Consider the following 12,974-nt stretch of genomic DNA (forward strand, 5'->3'; position numbering starts at 1 on the left):
GTAAACCGGCTGTGACCTTTTCCAGGGCTCCTCTCCTTGAGGGACTGAACCGCTGCCAGCGGTACATGGCTGGAGCAACCACTGGCACCCCCGAAACACAACTGCCTACAGGTTGGGGAACTTAAGCTGCTGCTGCCAGCCCTGAAAATCCTATTTTCTTTTCTTTAAAAGTCTTCTACAAAGCTTCTGCTCCTCTGGAACAAAAAAAACCCAAAGAGCACACCTCATGAACCCAAACCAACATCATCCAGAAAGCTCAGCCAACCACACCAGCAAACAGCGAGTCCGGAGTTATGGAAAAACCCACAACACAACCCCTTCTCTCACAGTGACATGGTAGATAAGCCAGCCTCCTGGCTCTGGGGAGGTTATCTCACCATTTTCCAACACCTGCCCTCGGCCATCAGAACGAAGCCAGCTCAACTTGTAGCAACAGCATCTCCATGACCGGCTGGCTCAGCCACCCTGCCCTTCTCGCGTGGCCGCACTTCGTGCCAGCTCCGCCGCCATGCCTAAATGATCTTGGATCTAATGAAATCCATTTACTAGAGCTTTTTGATGGTCCAGAAGTGAAGAGGGAAAAACTCAGCTAAAAGGATTAACCAGGCAAACCCTTCCACAAACTATTAGTTTCATCTGCACCTAAAAATGTCATGAAATAATACATTTCTTTCCCACACTAACTTCAGTGTGTTTTTCAATATGATCCTAGAGGGGCTTGTTTGTTGTTGGGGTTTTTTTAAGTGAAATTATAATGAGGATATATAACTTTTTTTTTTTTTTTTTTTTTAGTTTCTAACAAAATATTTATTGTGCAAGACCCAGAAGATAAAAAGGATGCAACTGTTTTTCTTGGTTTGTTTTGAGGTTATTTACTTAGGACTAAGCACCTCATTTTTCTTGTGTACAAAAAGTAATTATGCAGTCAAAAGAATTATGGCCTGCATACTTCAAAACATATGAAAAATGTAAAACTTTATTGCATACATTAATTTCTAACAAAGGACGTCTCCAGCATCAGTGTAACTGGTATAAGGCAGATAACTGATGTATGGTATATTTGTTGATGTTCCTCCCAAATGGGTTTTATAAAGGCAAACAAACAAATAAACAATTTCTTTCGTTATGTCTCTCTCTCTCGTATAAATTTCATCAGCCTCATACTGTAGGCTTAGGGGAGGGGGTTGTCCGTGGATTTATTTTTTTTTTTATTAAGCTAAAATATTCTGCTCAAGCAATCTGTTCACCACACTTGCCTTTTATTACCTTTCCATCCCCTGCATTTCTCAAACCAGGCAACCCCAGCTCCTGCCCGCGCCACTGCCCGGGCTGAGCCCAGCTTCCCCGCCATGGCAGCTCCCCCGGGCCCCCACCTCAGGGCAGGCTGCCGAGCCAGGATTGCTCCCGACATCCTGGTCCAGCAGCTTTCTATGTGCCTTTGGAGTAGAGGTCTGCAGAGTACTGTTATTTTTCTCCCCCTTTCCCCTGGCTGAAGTTCTGTGAGCGGGGTAAGCTCATTCCTACTAAATCAGCTGGGCTGGAAGGCCAAGGCAGGAGTTGTAAAACCGAAGTTCACAGCATCCTTATCTTTAGCTGAGCCACTTTAACTTTCTAACTATACATCTGGGTACCATATCCAAGAGGAAAAGGATGGCCATTTAAAATGTCAAGAATAACTGCAATCAGTTCTTCTCAGCGCCTCTCTTGAAGAAACAAAACAAAATTGAAGAGTGAAGGACAGATTCAAAGGAGTCCTACTGTTTTAAGTGAATGAAAAAAGTTTTTTATATTAAGATATTAAGACAATGACCTAATCAAACAGAGACCTAATTTCCTTCCAATGCATGTGTTTATATGTTTCTGCCGTTTTCAACCCAACAATTATATACATATATATGTAAATTCATTGTGGTCAGGCAAACCCTCTGCTCCACTGATAGATGTGACATAACACCAGAAGTCCAGTGGAAAAAGGATTCATGGCATCCGACAAATAATACGCACAAATAAACACTGGCAGTTCCTATTTCAGTCATGCAGTTACCACACTAATTCAGCCAAACACCAACTCCTGCAACCTGATTTAAGCACAGCCCATTTCAGTATTTCACAGTGCCTGGTCAGGATTTAAAGACTTTAGGGAGAAGCTTGGCAGCTTCTCTTGGAGAAGATGGCTCTGCTCGTGTCACGCTTCTGGTCTGCTCCTGGCATGTCTGGGCACCAAACGGGAGAGCTGCCGGGATGGCATCGCCAAGGCTTAAGGTCTAACATAATTCATGCCAATGCGGTTCCTTTGTGTCTCGGTCCTCGTTTATAGGGTCTGGGCTCAGCCAGGTGTATGGAAGTCTTCAAAAAGCATAGAAATCCCCAAATAAAGTTCTGGCTTTGACCTCTCTCAATTTGAGGGAAGTTTGAACTTGGTGTAACCTTGAGGCCCATCTTTAATTGAAGTGCAGTATTTTGGGAACGCAGGGAGAAGGGGAGGGGAAGACCTATTTCAGGTTATACCTAAGCCATGAGGATCAAGCAACCCCAACGGCTGGCAGCTCGAGCGCCAGCGAGCCCCCCCAGCCCCTCAGCTTGCCGAGCCTACTTGCTACCTTGAAAATCAGAAGCTGCAAGTCTCCTTCTTTTGCACCTTCTTTGGTCCTCTCTCCCGCGACCCATGAAAAAAGCTTTCAGTGTTTCAGACGTACTCATCACAGGTATCATGAGAAAAGCGGACCAGCGCCTGCTATCAATGGCCTGTTTGTTTTGGGGCTGAAATCTATCCACTGCCATTTCAGGCGTCCATCGGCTGAGCCACCATTTGACATGCCTGGCCCCAACAATCACAGGGGCTTGGCGGATGAAAAATGCTAGGATTTCATTTTATTGCGGGGATATCATTCATTCTTGGGAAGGTTCAAAAGTACATGCGTCAACTTATGTCATCAGGGTCAAACAAAGTGGCATGCAGAATCATAGCCAGATCGCATCAGTGGAGGGGTCTGGACGAAAAGCCAAAGAGTAAGGAGAAAGAAAAACGTTTTTTAGGATGCACCCTGGATCACTTCAGCAAGGGGAAAAGGGCAGGAGGTAAAGGATCCCCCCTGAGCACGTTGCCCTACCTGGCATGCACTGAAACGGAGTTGTGCTGATTTCACCGAGATTCCCACCACTTCTCGCCCAACGACACACCGATGGGTAAGAGCATCAAACAACAATGCCTCCCCAATCACCAAAACGTGCCTCCAGCGTACACCAGCGAGCCCCCACGTACACACAGACTTGCACCATAATAGCATTAGATGCCATTAACAGGCTTTAGCCTTGTTTCTTTTCAGTGGGAAAACTATTTGACATCCCTCAAGCCCAGGCTCAGCGCTGCTTGACCCTTTCCCTTCCCTGCCTACATTAAAAGAACAACTAAATCGCTGCACACAGAGCGAGCCAGCCCCTCCTCGCTCCAGGTGTCTGTATTTTACTTAGGGCCCCAAGCTTGATTCAGCTCATACAGTTTCTGACAAGCTTCAGCTGGCCCTCGTCACCGGACAGGCAGATCAATTAACAGAGGGATTTTTCTTCCCCTAGCTCTCTTCCTGGACCTTTAACCCCTTGTGTGTCCTAATGCTCTATGAAAGAAGGGCAGAAAGCAAGCGCCAGAAAAAAAGAATTGCTATTTAAAGCCTTTCTTTTTCCTCCAACCCCCCCGTGCTTTTGCTTTTTCTACCCATCTCAGAATCCCATCTTTCTGTCAAGATGCTTCTGATTGTTCAAAACTTCTCCTTTTTTTCCATCAGGACTGAAAATTGTAAAATTCCCTTTCCCTCTGTCTCTTCTTTTTTATTTTTATTTTTCTTAAAAAAAACAAATTCTTTATATTTTGCTACCAAAAGGGATGAAGTTTAATGTTTTCTCTGGGGTGGAGAATTCTTTTCCACTTGTTCACTTTTCTTTCTTTTTCCACTGCACCAATTTTTCCAGATTGCCACGTGGAAAGGACAAATTTTGGCTAAAGAGGCTAAGACCAAGCCTGTAGCTGATGCTCTGCAAGCTTTCTGGAAAAGTTACCAGAATACAAACGACATTTTGTGGATGAAAAGGAATGAAAAAAAAAAAAGGGGGGGGGGGGGGGGGGGGAGGTGTTTACAAGAGACCAAGGCTAAAAAAGTGTATGTTCAAAAACTACAAAATAGAAACCAAACAATTTCAAACTGGGAAAAAAGTATACATGGTTAGAAATTGCCCTATGAAAGAGAAACAATGTCAACATTGACAATTTTATTTTGCAATTTAATTATACCTCCATTTGTCTTTGGTGAGTGTGTACGAGAGAGCATGTCAGTGGCATGAGAAGCTCCTTCAGCAACAGCAAAACATAATAAATAAATTTAATTGCTAGTGATAATAATTAGACATTTCTGTGAAAAACAGTTCCCAGAACTAATAAAAACTATTGAGAAAAATAAATGTAATGGGTACTACAGGGAAATCCATTTAGATGCATTCTGAGAGATAAATATTGTAAAACTGATGAGGGTTTTTGATTATTTTTTACTTTTTGGAAAAACCCCTCCTACGGTTCCTTAGGAGAAGCCTATACCGCGACTCGTACAAATGGGTTCTGCCCATCACTGTAGTAGCAAAGTAGTACCACAGCACTAATGACAATAACAATTAACGATATATAATAAGCACCACGCAACCTGTCAATCTCAGAAGGCTGCAGCAACCCCACGGCACCCAACAAAGCCCAGTGTGAAGAAACAAGCGTGGCTCTTCCTACCAACAGCCTTCACCTGGTAAAATACATCTCAGGGTTAGCACAGGGAGACCAGAGGTTTAACTCTTCCCTGGAGGAGGTGATGGTTTCCCAGTACCTCTCCTCTCCACCCAGCTATTTCTTAGGCCAGGGTAGGAAGAAAAACACGGATGAAAAATGCCCCACTGCGGTGGGCACGACGGATGTGAGGTGGCAGGGGTATCGCCTCCCCTCCGTGCTTTATGGTGCACCATTTGCCTAGCAAGGGAGCGAGGAGGGCAGCCGGGAATCTTTCACTCCCCTCGGGGAGCGCTTACCAAGGGTTTGGGAGCACGGCACTATTTGCTGGATGGATGGACGGGTGCCGTTCAGTGTCTGCAACGCTTGTTAGAAAGCACCAAGTCGCTGCTGACACAGGCTGGGAAGGCGGTCAATAGCGGCAAGGCAGGGATGCACAAAGGAAACAGGAAGCCAGGGGAAGCCCAAAAGGATAAATTTGGGTAAACAGAAGTAGGGAAGAGTGACAGAGGGGGAGGACTCCCTCCCGGAAAGAAATGGCTCCAGAAGGAACATGGCAGGATGGTGGCTGCTCAGCTACACATTAGCTCTGTAGCTGGTAAGGGTAACTTCAGTCCTTGGGATATGTAAACAGGGGGATATAGCCTAGAAGCCTGAGGTAATATTATCTTTGTCCGTGGCACTGGTGTGACCACTAATGGAAGAGCGAATGTGGTCCTGATGCCTATGTTTCAAGAGGCTGTTGATAAATTAGAGAGAAGAGCCAAGGGAATGGCTAAAGGACTAGAAAACACTGGGAGGATTAGAAAACAATTGTGAGAGGCTCAAGAAGCTCAGACTGTTTAGCTTAATAAAGAAAAGGTTAAGGAGTGACTTGACCACAGTATACAAGAACCTTCACAGGAAACAGAAATTTGATGGAGAGCTCTTCAGTTGAACAAAGGCATACGTAAAACAAGATCTAACGCCTGGAGGTCGAAGCTAGACAAATTCACACCAGAAATTAAGGGGAATTTTTTAACGGTGAGAGCACTCAGCAATGGGAGCAGTTTGCTGAAGACTGGGATGGCTTTGCTGTCATGGTATTTTAACAGCAGCTTTGGAAGGTCTGCTGAAAGACATAGCGACAACCTTCAAGGAGTCCTGTGGTCTTTCCTAGGCAGAAAGGCAAATTAGATAATGGCACTGCTTCTTTCTGCCTTTAGCATCCAACAATTTATAATCTATGCGTTATGTCTAAACATTCATAGCTGTCTTCACTGATGTGTAACGGTGTGCCTGCTATTGAACCCCCCCCCCCCCCCACACACACTTTTGGTCTGTTCATACTCTTAAACTGTTAGCAGGGAATACGGAACATGGCGCTCAGACGATACACGTGATGCTCAAAACTTTTTAATACACTTGTTTCTTTCAGATCAAGCCTGGTTTGACAATGCCAAACACAATGACCTGAATTTTTTAGAACTTTACAGTGCAAGCACAGAAGTCCAGCAACTCGTTCCACCTCTCCCTTTTAGAAGGATGATGATGCCCAAATTTCACTTTTTTAATCTGAGCATAGAGCTTGTCAGCAATTAATCCTGCTGTCCTCAGAGGGTCCTGCAGGAAAGCCCAGTGGGTATAAAGAAACAGGGTGTTTTTGAACAGAGTTTGCAAATGTGCCATTGCAAACTTAAAAAGCGAACTCTCCAACATGCATAACTGTGTGATCAGTGCTGACCTACTCTCAAACCTGCTCTCCATAAATTCATTAAAATACGAGTCTAACGAGCAAAATGAATGCATTCTTCTACCAAGGCTTTGATAACATTCCTGAGAGTATGCCTTTCATTTTTACCTCTCCATCCATCCCTGCAATGCTTCGCACGCACAATTACTGCGGACTGGTTTCTTGTCGAATCCACACGGTTTGAAGATAGTGCCCCTTTGAAAGTTAAAGCTAGGATGAGCAGTGCAAGGGGCTGATCAATCCTTTGGTCCCAAACATTTGTCAAATGGGATTTAATGAAAGAGGAGTGTCCTCGCTAACATGCTAAATCCAGCCTGTAATCCCCAGTATAACAAGAAAACAAAGACGTTTCCATCCCTTCTTATATCAGGAATAGAAATGGGATGATGGAATGATGTGAACATAAAATAATTGTACACACAGAAGCTTATGCAAAAAGGCTTTGTTCGGAAGTGCTGGAAAGCCACTCACCCCGAAACAATGGGGCAAATTAGCATGCATCCAGCCCAAGGGTGCAAGCGGCGCACACACGCACTCCCGGTGACGGATGCTTAGCTCTTGCTGGGAGGTCACCACTAGGAATCTTTCTTGAGAAGGCAGCATGTCAGATTTCAGACACTTTCCCTACAAATGGGCTTTTGCAGCTCAAAGGAGGTGGTGGGGGGGAGCTTTTCGATCCAGATAATAAAGTCCATTTACATGAAAAGATGCCGCTTTCAATGACATGATTAATTTCGGAAATACCTGGCATCTGAATGAAGCAAAGACTTCAAGAGATGACTGATGATGAGAAAAGATAATTAGGCAAATGTCAAGAGTCAGTGTTTTGATTGGTGACTGAGAGGCTGGTCTGACTAGGTTATCGTATACTCATTCCAGATGGAAATGAAAGGTCTTTGTAGGGAGAGCAGGGCGATCCGTTCATGGTTAAACATAAACTCTGTTTAAGCCCAGGTTTCTCCTTGGCTTTCCTCCTGGGAAGCCCTCCTACCCCAGCAAGCGCTCTACCTGCATGGTACTGGAGCAAGCTTGCCCCGTTTGAACCTTATCTGAATTATCTTGTTTTAAACCCGAACAATTTATCTTGCATTTCATTACTGGAAGGCTAGGGTGGTCTTAGCCTTTCCAAAACATCCCAGGCCATCCTCTCCCCAGCTCTCCAAAGCTGGAAGATAACACAGCCATTTTGCAGAGAGGGCAAAAGACAGCCCTGTTCCCAAATGTGCTGAAATACCTCTCCTCAGCATCTCACCGAACGCCCAGGGTAGCCACAGCCATTAAATGCTGGTGCCCTCCACAGGGCAGATAAAAACCTGAGGAGGACGCGGGGACCCCGAGGTGGTGTACCCTGACAGGATCGCCCCGGTGAGATTGACGGATTATCTCCCCTTCAGAAAAGGAGGCATTCACAAGGCCTTCTCCCTAATCCATCACGGTGCTCCAGCAAGCGCTCCCCATCACTTGCCCCTTCTCCACGCACGCTGCTTTTGATTTGTGGGATACGCTGGCTTTGTGCAGGAGCATTTAATCCTCAGCAGGAAAACCGCTGATGCTCAGAGACTTCACTGGCTTTCCCAACCGGTTTTCAGAGGCACTCAAAGCACCGCTTGCTTCATCTCTCTATTGTTGGGGTGCAGACCAGACATCAAGCCTGGTCCGTCACCTACTGAGCCAGCTGCTGGCAAAGACCTCCTTGGCGAGGGCAGGCTTGAAAGAGCAGCCGACGAGGCAACAGTCTGATAAGTCATACCTAATTTGGCCAGCCATCCAACGCTGAGGCTGCTATTAGTTAATCTTCATATAATTTGTTAAAGTAGGCTTTATGAAGTACTGGAAATAATTGTCTCCCTCCCCCCTTCTGAATCCCGTGGCCGTGCACGGTTAGGGGTTTAATAACAGACTGTATCGCGCAGTCAGAAACGGCGAAGGTTTTATAGCAGTGCATTAGCCAGAGGTGGATAACCTATCTCTAGAGGCTTGATTGACTGGAAACATATTCTTAGCCTGCTTAAAACTGCTTAACGTGTGTCACGGAGGTCCCCCAAAATAAAACGTTCAGTGTATTTAGTGAAACTCTACACCCTAAGTACATGTAAGGGCACTGTAAGATACTAATTAGGTTGTAACATAAAACACCGTAAAAAGCAAAGCATGACATAGAAAAAAAAATGTTTAAGCTCTGGCCAGCTCTTTCATGTTAGAGAAATACATTAAAAATATATTCACAGCAAATATACTGGGGCTTTGAATAAATCTGTTCCTTATAGTAGCCCATAGCTGGAAAGTACAGATATTGCTCATTACCAAGAAGTTTCTACTTAACGTTGTCCTCAGATATTAGAAACTACCCTTATTTACTTTTCCTTAAAAAAAAATAAAATAAATCTGCTATCGCTAAGACCAGCAAATGATCATTACGATGACACTGGTTAAAATATGTATGCCCAGCTTTTTTCCCCTCAATCTTTTTCCCAGGAAGGATGAGGAGAAGGGTGATACCAGATGGAAATACTGATTCTGCATGATAGCATACAAAACCTACATCATCATCGTTTTGGAAGGGTAACATACCTCGGAATTTTCCCCCTGCAATCTAAAATTAAAAGTACTGTTCAAACACCTTCTGCTGAAACACTAGCAGGAAGTTGGTTATTTAAGGTGGAAGTCTTCACGGCTATCTCATCTCTCTCATTCACGAACTACAAAAGCAATGTATAATGTCTTTTTTTAGCATCTATAAATTCTGAGATTTTCAGTATTTTGTATTTTAAGCATTAGTTGCCAGTCAAAAGATCTCCTGCGTACTTAGGCATGTTTCTTCTGTTATCTAGTGCCACTCAGCCATACCACATTTAATAAATTAGAAACACTACCTCCTTAATAATGTGGGAATTAGTGCAATTTTGAAACATTTAAGAATATAATTATTAACTATTAACAAAAAACGTGTGTGATGTAAGGAAGTAGAAATGGGTGCTGTCAAGCTTAAATTTAAATTTAGCAAACAAAATTAAGCATACATATATAGTTGTCTAGAAAGAAAATCTAGGTGAGATTGATCCCGATGCCTTTATAAACATCTGTAATGTTACATACACATGTATATAAATATATAAATATATATATATAAAATTTACATTGTACAAAAGTAACTGTTTAGATTCAAATATTATCATTCCACTACCAAAAGCTACCTTCTGAAAAGGCCTTGCCATTGTTGCACATTACTGAAAGGAATGAAGTGCTAATTTAATAAATATGTCGCTAGCTGTGTTCAAACTAAACACCCTTAATGTATGTTTGTTGTTGTATGTGCATAAGTTTACAGATTGCAAACCCCCTTACTAGGAAACAAGCTGCATTTTATCAATGCATATATTCTTCTTGGGATTTTATGGTTCTGCTTTAATGTGGACGGTCACTTTCCCTCCTTTGTTTGGAAAGGTACAGTTTATATTTCTTCCCAGATTTAGCATTTCCCTTGAAGGTTTTTGTGATTAACAATATAATATTTTTATTGAGTTATTTCACACACAAATGACTGGGCCCGAAGGGTATTCTAGGTTTACAAGATTTTACTAATAACTATGCTCCCCTTTGTATTAAAGCTGCTAATTAGTGCTTTTAAACAGCTCAACATTTAATTCTTTGAAGGCACCATATCAAGGGCTGATATAAAACTGTTTATGTAGAAGGATATATAAAATAAGAAGGTGTTAAACCCAACACAAATTGAGTGGCAGGGGGTTCCCTAAAGTGCTAATTTTATGTTTGTTTTCGTCTCATTTAAAGTTAAGATGTCTGCATTATAACAGTGATGTGTAACATGCTTTACATACAGATTAAGCAAAATGTGTCAATTTATGAGCCTTATTTGCCTGGAGAGGTAGCCACCAGTAGTTTCATCAGTGATTTTACGCATGTCTGTATACATATATATGTGTGCACGTGTGTTTTCGGATGTGGGGGTACAAAAGTGCGTGTTGTGTATACATAGACGTGTGAGTGCCCATACACACACAAACACATTTTTATGTCCATATTAGCTAGTCTCTGTATGTCCCTGTAATTCAGTGATTACAGAAAACGCAAAATGAATTAATTATGTGAGCCTGCTCATTTTAAAAAATTTAAATATTTCATTTCATTTAAATATACTGTGAGATTTTAAAGCCACATTTTGTTTAATTGGTGTTGCTAAACTGAACCGATTTATACACACTGAGGATATTAGATGGCTCTAATCGAGAAATAAATGACTTGTGAGCTACATTTTACCCTTCTTTTCTCCAAGTTAATCTTCAAAACGTCCCAGAAATTCATTAAAAACATGGGAATTTTCACTCAAAGTGCTGAATGAAAATCGAAAAACTGCTTCTCAGAAAACTAAAGATGAAAATTTCCATTTTTCATCAAAGCCGTTGTTCATACAACTACAATTTTGAGCACTGCACCGAACAAGATTTTAAAAATAACCTTGTGAAGTGAATTTCCAAGTCTCATAAGGAACCGTGAATTAAGTGAAAGTCTCAACTATCCATCTTTGGCTGACCCCACCTCACCCCCTGAGAGCACCACCGCTGTGCTCCATGCTCTGCAACCACTTGTGGAGGGGTGGCAATTGTTTTCTGATATATCCCTATATATGTCTATAAGACGACACAGCTTCGTGCAGACACGAGAGACCAGATCCTGGAAGCGGAAGAGCTCAGTGCAGAATCCCACCCGAGCTACATGGTCCTGGTGAAATTAATCAGTTTACAGGTCCTGAGCTAGTACAGGTGTACTCATTTCAGGGTTCATGTGCAAAACTGATGAGAATTTATTTATGCAACCTAGCGGCTGTGCATAATTATGTGCTAAATGTAATTTACATCGTACCAAAAGTGTCTGGTGCAAACATTAAGATGGAGAATGGCGCTAAGGTAAAGCCGCAAGAGGGGGTAAAAAAATAAGGAGAACTATCTATCAGGTAGGATAACAAATACATTAATGTCATCTCTTTAATGCTGTAACTTATTGCAAAGAAACGGAGGTTAAGAACTAAATATCCACCCTTTGCATTGAACAGTAAACTTTTTTTGAGAGCTCCCTTCTTAAACGACATTCAGTTCTGTCTTTTCACTTTCAATAGGCAAGTATGAGACATCAGCATCTGGCTACCCTGGCCAATGTACAAATGCAGGCTAAAAATAGACTTTCCCCATAGATATCAGTCTAAGTAAACTGCCTGTTCATGGAAAGATGATAATGTAAGAAGAATATAAGCAACTGCATCTTTGTGGCATTGTTACTTCAAGAATAGTGCTTCAGCACTATGTTATGTTTATTTGGGCAAGCATTTTTCTCTTTTGTAGGATGAATCACTTATTTTGCAACCAATACTACAAATGTTTTGGTCTGTTTATTTTATATGTACGTACGAAGGCAGTGGGTGGAAATGAACTGGCTAAAGTCAAGATTTTCTTAGCATGATCTTGAGTAAAATCCAGAGTGGCTTTTTCAAAGTCTATTTCAAAAGGCCCATTAAAGCTTTACCTCATTCCCGAAGTATATGATCTGCTGGCACTGTCAAAGCAGAGGTAGTAATGCTGTCCCCACAGCTTCGGGAGCTAGCACCAGCATTTGCATCTGATTTATGCACCTCACCACATGCTGAAGTACCTAGAAAGACATGGATATTGTTTTGTGTTCAAAATTTAAGGTGAAATTACATATATGATACTTTACAGTTGCCACGGCATTAGAACCTAAAATCCACAGATCTCTCATTTTCATGGTCTTTGTTTCCCTACTCCTCAAGTCAGCCTCCCCTGGAGAGCCTCTGGGAGCAAGAAAAATTGGAAAGTTGCCCTGACTCTCATTGTGCCCTGACACATGTGTTGGTATGCTTCAGAGCAGCCTAGAGGCAGCTTCGAAAAATAACATCTGGCAGTTTGCCTCCAAGACTTGAATTTATCCTACCAAACTTGAGGCACACACACTGAGGCATCTTTGGTGGGAGCCCATCACTTTGTTTCCTCTCTAGGCAAGAAAGAAAGGCAGACACATCCAAAACGGGCACCCCCGAGGCACACGTGACTTGGTTTTCTTTCTAAATTAATCCCATAAAAGAAAGAAGAAACGCAGTTACGATGTGAACGCTGGACTGAATAGAAATGGGAGAGCAGCTCTGCCACTTCTCCTTGTTGTACCTTGGGAAGCATAGCCATTAACCCACTGGCATAAGCGCTTCTACAACAGATCGACGGGCGCCACTACCTTTTACTGTACAGTGTCAAAGAGCTGTCTGCAGCCGAACATTCAGAAAAGTCCATAACTGTCTGTCTCTGTATGGTCTAAGTCATTTATATTATCATGAGATGCACCAGCTTCTCCTTTGCTTCTGTGTGAACTTACCGTACTGAAGAGTTGCCTTGTACTACCGCATGACAGCCCAATTCCTAATAAATCCCACCTGACTGAAATGAATTAGGTCTG

General features: G+C 42.6%; 1 long non-coding RNA gene across 4 annotated transcripts in view; it reads right to left on the minus strand.

Moving 5' to 3' along the window:
• The window catches only part of LOC114010945 (uncharacterized), a 46,244-nt gene extending 34,084 nt beyond the window's left edge, over positions 1-12,160 (minus strand). For all 4 annotated transcript variants that reach the window (XR_008748170.1, XR_008748172.1, XR_008748171.1 and 1 more), the window contains exon 1: positions 12,033-12,160. This is a non-coding gene — a long non-coding RNA (uncharacterized LOC114010945). The remainder of the gene's footprint in view (positions 1-12,032) is intronic.
• Positions 12,161-12,974: the final 814 nt, after the last annotated feature.

The sequence above is a fragment of the Falco peregrinus genome, chromosome 7 (assembly GCF_023634155.1).
Source record: "Falco peregrinus isolate bFalPer1 chromosome 7, bFalPer1.pri, whole genome shotgun sequence".
Classification (NCBI taxonomy): Eukaryota; Metazoa; Chordata; class Aves; order Falconiformes; family Falconidae; genus Falco; species Falco peregrinus.